This window comes from Nannospalax galili, unplaced genomic scaffold, assembly GCF_000622305.1.
Source record: "Nannospalax galili isolate Female #2095 unplaced genomic scaffold, S.galili_v1.0 scaffold1507, whole genome shotgun sequence".
NCBI lineage: Eukaryota > Metazoa > Chordata > Mammalia > Rodentia > Spalacidae > Nannospalax > Nannospalax galili.
The window spans coordinates 250,388-261,376 of NW_008355454.1; the positions used below are offsets into that span (position 1 = coordinate 250,388).

Here is a 10,989-nt window from a genome sequence, read left to right on the forward strand (position 1 = left end):
GGAACTTAATACTGTTGTGCAGTTAAATTGACATAGAATCAAACTGCCTTCTAAATATCTATATTTATGTCCATAGGCAATTGTAAGTCTCAACCATAGTCAGAGAAGCCTCTTTTTGCACTGAAGAGCTGTGAATGCAATGGCTCCATGCCACTGAAGGAGCTTTGAATAAGTGATGGAAAAGTGTTTAGCAATAAAACAAACAAACAAACAAAAAAACAAAAAGAAAACGCAGTTATACAATCCTCTCTAAGGCTCAGGGATCAGGGCAGAAGAGGAAACAGGAAGAATGAAAGAGCTGGAAGATATGAGCTCAGAAATTCTATCTTCTATCAGTCTGTGCAATCATTAATTTATCAATTATGGTTACATGCATTGAGCTAACACAATACTCGTCCTGGCCCTATTAACAATCAGTTATTCATGGGAGTGGTGCTCTTAGGACCCTATCCCCATTTGCTGAGCTATTGACTACTGATATACATTGGGAGTGGGGCAGCTATTGTCTTCAGAAACATGTTCACAGTTAGACTACCATGCTCCAGTGGACAATTATAAAACTGTGGTCACACTGGTGGCTGACATTTAACTCAGTGGGTCACAAAATTTAAAAAAAAAGAAATGAAGTTGGGAAAGGTATTTGCAGGGAGAAGCAGGTATTGGAAGGTAAGCAGGGAGGAAGAATAATTAGAATGCATGCTATTCATGTATGAAATTGTCAAATAAAACTTTAATTAATAGACTAAAAAAGTCAGCTCACTATAAACAAAAAATATGTGCAGTCTTTACATCAAACATACCTGACTTAAGTTGTTAAAATTGCTAAACATATGAAGAAAGGCAACTTGATGATACAATATTAGCAAAATCAATGATGAGATTTACATGTGGCAAGCTGCAGATATTGAAGTGATGGATTATAAAGTACCACTTTAATGATGCAAAAAACAGTATTTTGAATCTTAATGAACAATATGAAAAAGAAACTAATAAAATTGAATAAGAACCCAGGAAAAGTTTTAAAACTTAAGAATTAATTTGGAGATCCAATGAATTAGGAAATCCAGAGAAGAAAAAAACTCAACAAGAGTTCTTAAATTGGTTGGCAAACCTGAAAAATTTATCAAAAAAGGGAGAAAGAGTTGAGATGTAATGTCAGAGGGTAATGGATCTGAGATACAGTAGGAACCATTCTAATGAGTGTATAATCACTTTACCAAAGTACAACAAAAAGAGCATAAAATGGGCAGTATTCATAACAGCAACACCTGAGAGATGCTTAAAATTCCTGAACGATACCCAGACTTAGATTTGTTAAGCCTGATAAAATGCCCAGAGGCATAATAAGAAGTGAAATCTTAGACAATTTAAGGCAAAACTGCCAGCACTTAGTATAGAGAGAAGACATTAAATGCTCTCAGATATAAAAAACAGATAATGTGCAAAATGACGATTAGGCTATGAGAGTCTCTAAAATTGAAAATACTGGAATGATAGAATCATCATTTTGAGCACAACTCTGTTCAGAAATGTGTTTCTAGTGAAAAATATTCTAGAAATGACTTAAATATACATATTTTTCAGACAAGCAAATCTGAAGGAGTTTACTAGCAACACATCTGGGTTATAATAACTTTTTAATTTTACTCAAGAATGTACAAAAATCATTTGATAAAGTAATTCTGAATTACAAAGAAGAAATGGGAACCAATAAGCCAGAAATCACAAGAGTATACCTAAGCAAATGGACTTCAAAAGATGAAAAATTTAAGAGAAAAAAAGCCCCATGAAACAAAAATCAGTAGAAACAACATGAATAAAAGTAAACTAAAACTCAGAGTTAAAGCTTTACTGTAGTGTCTTATGCATTTTTAGAGAAATGTAAATGTAATGAACTGTGGTGTTATCATGCCGTATTACACTTATACTTGAGTGAACCATCTGACCCTTAACCTTAGTTTTTAAGAGTGGCCTAAACTCACAGGGCACCTGTTTCCCTAAATGTTTCTTGAAAATGTCCCACTGAGTCTGGCTTCACCTGTAATTTTATTCCAACTCATTTCTTCAGCATCAATTTAAGGAACTACAAGCTTGGTTTCAGCTTCTCAGACAATCTTGTGCTTTAATCCCTAGACTCCCTAGATCCAAGGCATCTCATATGTGATCTCACACATTCTTCTCAGTATCCGTTGCTTTCACTGAAGATTTGCTGCTTTTCAGCACTTTGATTTCTTAATTCTCAAGCAAATCCACATTAATCTGCTGTCTTTTGGTGGAGCAGCAAACTGAGGAATCAAGTGTAGAAATAGAAAAATACACTGAAAAGAGCTGTCAACTTCAAAATAGTAAAAGCAAACAGGAACCTAGAAATAGTGATAAAACTGTGCACAAAATATGATTTTGAATGCAAATACTAGTAATGGTGATTTCTGGTCTCCTCTTTTCTGCATTTTATCCCTTTTCATACCTTATTATAACAGTCATGCCCTGTGGAAAAACGTGTTCATGGAGAGCATTCTTTTATTCAAACAGCATTTGCAGAAATTTTTTCATGGATCATAATGTGTACAATGAGCTTTTATAAAAATTCTATATTGTATTAGATATGTTTTCTTATTTTACTATTTTTAAAACTAATGCATACATTTTTCAACTTGTTTCATGTATTTTCTCACATGTGTTTATCTAGCAGGTTATATTGTACCAAGAATATTGAAAATACGGAAACTGCAAATATCAAAATAAATTTCAAGTCTTGATATATCATGAAAGAACAATTTTCATATCTATATTATTTATCTCAAGTATTAAAGACCTAAATAATATACAAAATTGATAATGTATTTCAGAGTTAAATTTGTCTCAAGAAATGCAACATCAGGCAACAAAACTATGTTGGTGCACTAGGTAATACCCAGTCAAATATTTCTAATATCTATTCTATTTTTCTTGAGTTTGCTTTATTTTTATAATAATGTGTAAGTTAATAAGAATAAATTAGGTCATTATTAGTGCATGTCCTTAAAAACAGTCTCTTCACTACTCCAGGAATAACAATAATAATTTTAAAATAAGATAACTTTTCTTTGTACTTATTAGTATAATAATTTTAAATTTTTATAGCTAAATTATATTTAAAGCTTAATGTGAGCCATAGGAAACATTTTTATATTATCACATTGAGCATTTAAAATAGTTCTATGATATTTACAGTACTTTATTTTCTCAGGAAAAAAAACTCATAAAATGTGGACTCACTAACTTCCCCAGGTGGCTGAGGCCTGATTTTCTACCCATGTGATTAGCTTTTATTCTAATCTGAAATGCACAATTCATACACATATATACAGTCACATACACTCCACACCCACACAAGTTGGATCTTTGTAACATACATGTGTATTCACTCAAATAGCAGATCTCCATAGACCACAATTTTCTGTTCTTTCTGTTAAATATAAATTTAAATAGTGTTAAGCCACTTAACTCAAGTGAAATTTGATTACTAAGATTTTTCTGGGGCCAACAAGATGACTCAGTAGGTAAAGAAGCTTGCAGGCAAACTGACAACTTCAGTTTGATCCCTACAGCCCAAGTGATGGGAGGGAAAAAAAACAACAACACTGGAACTTGTCCCCTGACCTCTGCAGGTATCAGAATACCCACCCCTGTATACACACATAATATATCAATGTAAAGTAAGGTATTTTTAAATAGTGTTAATGGATCCCGACTTAAATATTGAACTAGAAGTGCAAACTTGGCAGATATAGAAACATTTTTATTAACAGCTACTCTTAAATCATATCATTTCAAGAAAATCAAGAAAATATTTATACAAGGATTAACGATCCTGTATCTGAAACAAAAACTAGACAAATCTTGCCCTTTCCTCAAAGAATTCTACTCTAGAAGTTTATGCAATGCAGCATTTAAACTCATCATCGCTCTAATTCTCTAAGTAAACACACCTCAAAAATAATCAGAGTGCAGTCTCTCATGCATATGATTCTGTAGACTCCATAATCCTTCAAGATTTGCTTTACAAGGCACTATTGCACATAAAATTTAGCCCCAGGAAAATATCGTGTACAATTTCTTCCATATAAAATTTGAAATTTTCTTCTCTGTGCAGCTTTGTTACCACAAATCCTTCTACACAATAAAAGCAAAACAAAATGCAGTGTTATTCTTTGGGCAAAATCTACAGCTCTTCAATTATCGCTGATCTTAATTCATCCATGGATTCATTAGAGCAGGGCAGAATTCATTTTAATGTGGGTCTGGTTTCTGTTAGCCTATAGAACATCAGGGTATTTGAATGGCTTTACTATTTTTATGATAGTAACTTCTGCATTACATTTTGATCACACTTTTACAACAGTTTAGATTTCTGTATTTAAAACATAGTCTATGCATTTCCGATAGTTTAGTCCCTTACTTAACTCAGTACAAACCTAGAAAAAAATCATGGATAAATCTCACATATATTTTGAAAGCAGTATAAAATAAATACATGAAAAAATGACAATCTAATCTAATGATTGTGTCCTCTGGAATTGATTTTATTTTTTCATAGTTGAACAAATAGCAGCATAATTAAATCTATTAATTCATGTACTATAAAGCAAATGCAATTTGAAAATGCAATCCCAGAAACATAATAAATAGAAATAAAAATTTTAAATGTGTTTTGTTATCATATGATTAAAATTTAGAATTATTTTTTATCTACTTTAGACTATTTTTTTTTCATCAGTTTTATACTGGTCACCGACTATTTCATTTGCTTACTGAATGAGGTATTCCACCATAGGCTCAAGTATTTGATCACTTGGTAAGTTGGTGCTGCTGTTTTGGGAAGGTCGTGGAATCCATAAGAGATGCAGGGTTGCTGGAGAAAGCATGTTATTGGAGGTGGACTTTGAGAGTTCGTGAGGAGCGCCAGATGCTGAACATGGAGATTTGGGCATTGCTTTGATCTTTCCTTGCAATGTTCAGAATCCTCCCTTTTGGAACAGCAGTGATTATTCCATACATTGCATATTGGGATTATGAAGATTTATTTTGTTTTCAATGACACACATAGTTAAGAGATTTCCTCAAGTCTCAGAAGAGACTTGGACTTTGGGTATTTAAACAATATAGGAATTGTTAAAAGCAATAGACTTTTGAAGTTGGATTGAGTGAATTTTACATTATGAGATGACTATGAAACCTATGGGGACAAAGGATTGAAGCTTTCAGTTTAAAAGTGATATATTTACATGTCAAGTTGACAAATATTGGCTTATGATGGCTAACATTGATTGTAAACGTGACAGGGTCTAGAAAACCTAAGAAACTAACCTCTCAGTATGTCTGTAAGGGAATTTGTACATTGGGTTAACTGAGGTAGAAAAACCCATTCAAAATGTGAGCATGCCCTTTCCATTGCTAGGGTCCAAGACTGAATAAAAAGAGAAATAAAATTGAGGACGACAATGCATTTCTCTGTTTTGCCATTGCACACCTTTCCTTCCTTCGTGATATAGTTCTGAAGTTTCAAACACAGTTTAAAGGCATCTCCTAGAAGACCTCCAAGGCCCCAATATAAAGGAGGTCTTCTGCCATTATGACATCATTCTATTAAATATATATATTTATATATACACATAAACATATATGTATATATGTGATTTTTAAAAATAATTCATCGAGTTTTTTGTTTGTTTCTTTGTTCTTCTGGAAGGTAGGCTCGAGGACTGAAGGAGCTCTGTTTTTCTTATTTTGTCTTAGCTATGACTATATCCTGCCTGGTAAATTGAAAGTATATACTAAAAGGAACCTGAAAATGGTCATCTTGGGCTGTCTGTGAGAATGAATGATGGTGTGTTGGCTATTCCTTCTTTGTACCAACCTCGATCAGGGTGAATGTTACTTAGAATACAATTTTATTACTTCTTTTATCGGTTTTCTTGGAAATACAAATTCTAGTGGTTAAATAATCTTCAGTTGTCACAAATCACTGCTGATAGGCTGCTATTAAGCTCTTATATTTACTGAAAAAGGGCTTTTTACCAGGAAAGAGACATACCTCTAGCCAGTCAGTCCAATTACTTAGAAACTTTTCATGTGTTTCTCTTGTTTCCAATGGCTTAATGTACTTTTAAGTACATCCCAGTCATTTTATGGGTAATATTTAGGAGACAAAGTATTTAGAGTACTCTAATGTAAGTTGGAAAATATTTAAAAGCTGGATTGCTTAAAAATTAGAAGTATTTGAATATTAAAGAGAAATAATAACCATCAAATATAAGCCATAGTTATAGTTTTTATTTCTGGAAGTTTGTTTTCCACTAACAATACTTTAAAGATTTTATGTTGATTGACTCCTCTTAGTATCAATAACTAATTATGAAATCAGTGTCACCTCTGCTTTAGAGATAAAGAACCTAAAGCACAGAAAAACACTAAAATTTCTACAGTGTTGCACATTAATGACTGTCTCAGAGTATCTCACAGGCTCTGTGGTCCCAAACTCTCCATAAACCTATTTTATACCAGTGTCATGTGTCCTGCCTATGATAGCCAATACTGCTATTCATTTGACCTAAATGTTTAATTTTTAGCCTTTAATTTTTTATTGATGCATGTGTGGTGTTGTTTGTATATGTACACATAAGCATGCATGTGCACATGCACCTGGGTATATGTGGAGATAAGTTTTGCTTGTCCACTTGATACAACGTACAATCACCTGGGAAAGGAAGAAAAGGAAGTAACTAGGTGAGGTTGGCTTATGGGCATGCCTTGTGGGATTTTCTTAATTGGGTTAATTGAGGTGGGAAGGACCATCTTGAATAGGGAATTCACCATTTTATGGGATAAGCTCTGGACTGAATGAAAAGGAGAAACTGACCTGAACACTGTCTTGCATGCATTAATTCATGGCTCTCTGCTCTTGACTGTGTATATGATATGTCCAGTTGCTTCAAGTTCCTGCTGCCTGGACTTCCCCATAATGATGGACTGTAACCTGGAATTGTGAGTCTAATAACCACTTTCTTCTTAAGTTGCTTTTGTCAGGATAATTTCTCAAAGTAACAGGAAAGGAAACCAAGATAGGCATGTGGAGTCTAGAGGTTGACATCAAATGTGTTTCCTTAGTCACTCTCTATCTTTATATTTTTGAAATAGGTTTTGTTAGTGCACAAGAAGTTCATTGATTCAGCTAAGCCTGATGCCCAATGAGCTTCAGAGATATGCTTATCTCCACCCCAGCCCTCAGTGCTGTAATTCCAGTATCATGCTGCCACACCCTGTATTTCACATGGGTCCTGGGATATGAGCCCACCCAAGTGTTCCCATTTGCCGGGTAGACAAATGGGAACTGACTGAGCCATCTCCATAACTCTGGCCTAATATTTTACTGTCCTTGTTCAGATTTTTTAAAAAAATAGAGGTATTATGGTTTTAAACATATTTTTAAGATCCATTAATTGAAGAAAAATGAAAATCAGTGCTAAATTAAGGCAATAGCCATAGTTCATAAAAGGATAGGAAGACTGAAGCTTTAAGTAGAAAAATATTGAATAAAATAATAAAAATATCAAGTTCATTGAGATGTTGTGTAATATTAGCACCACATTTTTGCTAGTTCAGGTGGAAGATTAAAATGAATACAGGGTAAAAAATAAATTTTAATAAAGAATTATCCATATAGGCCAATGTGGCTATAAAGAGCTGGTATCCACATCTTTCATTGCAAGTTTGAACATATTTGGAAATGATCTAGGCAATGCAATTAAAATAAAAATGATGACACATCCAGGTTTATCTGAAAAACATATGAATAAATGATATGTATAATTATTTGTATATATATGCATATGCATTCATTCTTTTAAAAATTATTTGATATATTTCTTTTTATTTTATGTGTATGAGTGTATAAGTGTACCCATGTCATGCAATACCCACAGAAGTCAGAAGAGGGTGTTGGACCCCTGGAACTGGAGTTACAGATGGTTGTTAGTTGCCATGTGTGTGCTGGGATATGAACCTGGGTCCTCTACAAGAACAGCCAGTGCTTTTAACCACTGAGCCATCTCTTCAGCCCCTCATTCTTACATATATATATATATATAACTCTCAAGTCCAGCCTTGGAAGACAAAAGAAAAATGAGGAAGAACCCAATAGAGGGATGCTTTGGAAGCCCTTGTCAAGAAACTCTAATGGATTCTCATTTGGACATTTGAAAATTTCCCTGTTCTTTTTTCTTAGTTCCCTGTCTAGAACTTGTAATGCTAATTACTTTTGCCTTTTTTTCTCCACATCTCCTATTCACCAATCAAGAACTTTCTTTTCCTCTTGGGTATAAGAGTTATGCAATTTGGGAGTCTTTTAGATAGACCCACTGAAGGGGTACTCCAATTGCCTCATCCTGAGTCCCTGTTCATCATGAAGAAGCCAGAATGGTCTGCGTCCCAATTTCCTATTGGCAATTTGGGTAACCCCTTCAGAGGATGGTGTGATAAGAATAGGAGGTAGGAATTGGCTAGACAGTTAAGCTAAAAAGACCCCCAAGAAAAGTAGCCAGTTTCTTGGCTAAAAGTCAAACTGTTCTTGGCCCTCTTAGCAACATAGTCTGTTCCAAAGGCCAAAAATGCCGCAAGTATTTGGGAGCTGGTATCTAATCCTTAAAAGATTTTAAGGTTACCTCTTCAGATAGGGGAATGTTAGAGTAGCCAAAAGCCCCATATAAATAAATCAATCAATAAAAGAAGAAGAAAGAGTACATGAAGTTATCAGAAAAAAGCGATGGGGCAGTATGGGAGGAGTTGGAGGGGAGGGAGTGGGCATGGATTTGATCGAAACACCTCGTATGCATGTATGAAGTTTTTAATAAATTATTTGTTTTTTTAAAAAAGAAGTATATACAAATTATTTAGTATTTTAATAATATAAGCAGTGAAAAATAAGAAAAACACTGTTGTATTTAATTCAAAATAACATCAAATCCTTGGCTTTTTAACATTAGGTTATGTTGAATATATGGACATTTATCCTGTCACTACTAATACATCATTAAGGTTATTTTTTAAAGGAAGAGGTATAAAATCACAAAATCAAGAAAAGAAAATCTACCATTGAGAGATATTTTAACACATTTTTAAAGCAAATAAAATGTTTTTGGAACAATATTATTGATTTAAATTATTGGGTGAATTGGCAATTCAACTTTTTATCAAGGAGTCTGATGACAGAAAAGAACACATTACATTCAAGAAAGATGGCACTAAGTTCTGTGAATTATGACATAGAATGGGAAATAGTAAGATGTGCAGAACATCTATGCAAAGAAGAGACAACCCTTCTTCCCATGGCCAAGATATCAGCATTTAACTATGTACTTTTACAGTAAATTTTACTGAATATTTTCATATTCCAGGTGCCATATAAATGAACTTGCTTAATTCTCAAGAAAAAAATGAATTAAGTATTCCATTTCTCTGAAAATACAGAAGCACTGGAAGTGCACAGAGCTTGTTGGAGCCCAAGTTCAAAACAGATTTGAGCCTTTAGAGCCCAAGTTCAAAACAGATTTGTGCCTGTGCTCTCACATGGATGGTCCATTCTATAAGGCAGTGGGCTAGATTTGCTGCCTCTCTTTCTTAGACAACAGAAAATCAGATATCAAAGTTTGGGAGAAATTAAAAACATTCGCTCCAAGCCACAATGGAAGGCCAAAGGGTGCAAGCGACTGAAAAACCAATACTCTAAGTAGATGGGGAAAACTGGACAAGGGAGAAGAAGAAATTAAAATAGGTGAGCCATTTAAAAATATTAGGAAGGTAGACTCCATGGGATGAGCGATGGACTGGATATATGGAGAAAGTACTGAAAATGAGGTTAATTTCTGGATATTAAAAAAATGGGGCAGCGACAACGTTTACAGGAGGGGCAGAGGGAACTGAGCACTCAGGGGATGCACCTGCTGGAAGCCAGATCCCTAGGCAGGCAGAATGGATCATCACCAGCTGGAGACGGGCAGAGAGCAGGTGCTCCACGATGAAGATGATAGTTTAGCGTTGTCTGCTGTAGAGCATCCATGCGCTTCAAACTCAGCAACACCCACTGTTCAAGCTGCTTCTTCAGCACCAGCACTGGAAACATTCTTCTCCACCTTATAGTAGCATCACTGTGAAGTACCACCACTTCAGAAACTGAAGTTACAGTGAGTTTTATCGTGCGTCTCCTCCCCATTGCCTTGCTACCTCTCTTCCTACATACAATGAAGTTGAGAAGGCTGAAGCTTCTGCCATAGCAGATGCAGCAGCAGAAACATCTCAAAGAACCAGGTAGGAAGCGTGTCCTTGAAGAGGCGACTTCAGCAACGCAGACCAACTTGGCGTGGTCAAAGACAGCATTTTCACGCTGGCGAATATCATGGCATTTATTTTCAACTGGCTTGGATTTTGCTTATCTTTCTGCATCACCAACAGTAGCTGGAAGGATTGGTACTGTCTGTGGATTTGGCCTGTCACCGATCAGATACATCCATCTTTACTGACAGGCGTTCTGATTATTTTACTGGATATTTCCATGGACAATATTGGCTTTGGTGGATACTCCTTATACTTGGCCTGCTCCTTTTTCAGAGGACTTGTTAATTACCTAAATAATCAGAGAAACCTCTAAAAGGACAGAAGCTGCTTGTGTAATAAGATACTTCTTATTATGGAGACACATCAACACAACATTCATTTCTGATACCAATATGTAATTTTCACATCATCTGTAACCCTACAACTTATATAGGAAAGAATAATGCTAATAGAAGAAGAAAAATTAGTAAAAAGCGGAGCTTCAGAATTACAGAGAAGGTTGGTTTATTCTTTTAAAAGCCATTTCTGCTCATTCCTTCATTATTTGTATTTCGTTTTCTTTTTACATTTACATATGTACCTACTTAAAAATTTGCCTATACTTGAAACTACAAAGGT

The 10,989-nt window shown here is 34.7% G+C and overlaps 1 pseudogene; it reads left to right on the top strand.

Annotated features, from left to right (window-relative positions):
• Positions 1-9,934: 9,934 nt before the first annotated feature.
• On the top strand, positions 9,935-10,656 carry LOC103749809 (annotated as a pseudogene).
• Positions 10,657-10,989: the final 333 nt, after the last annotated feature.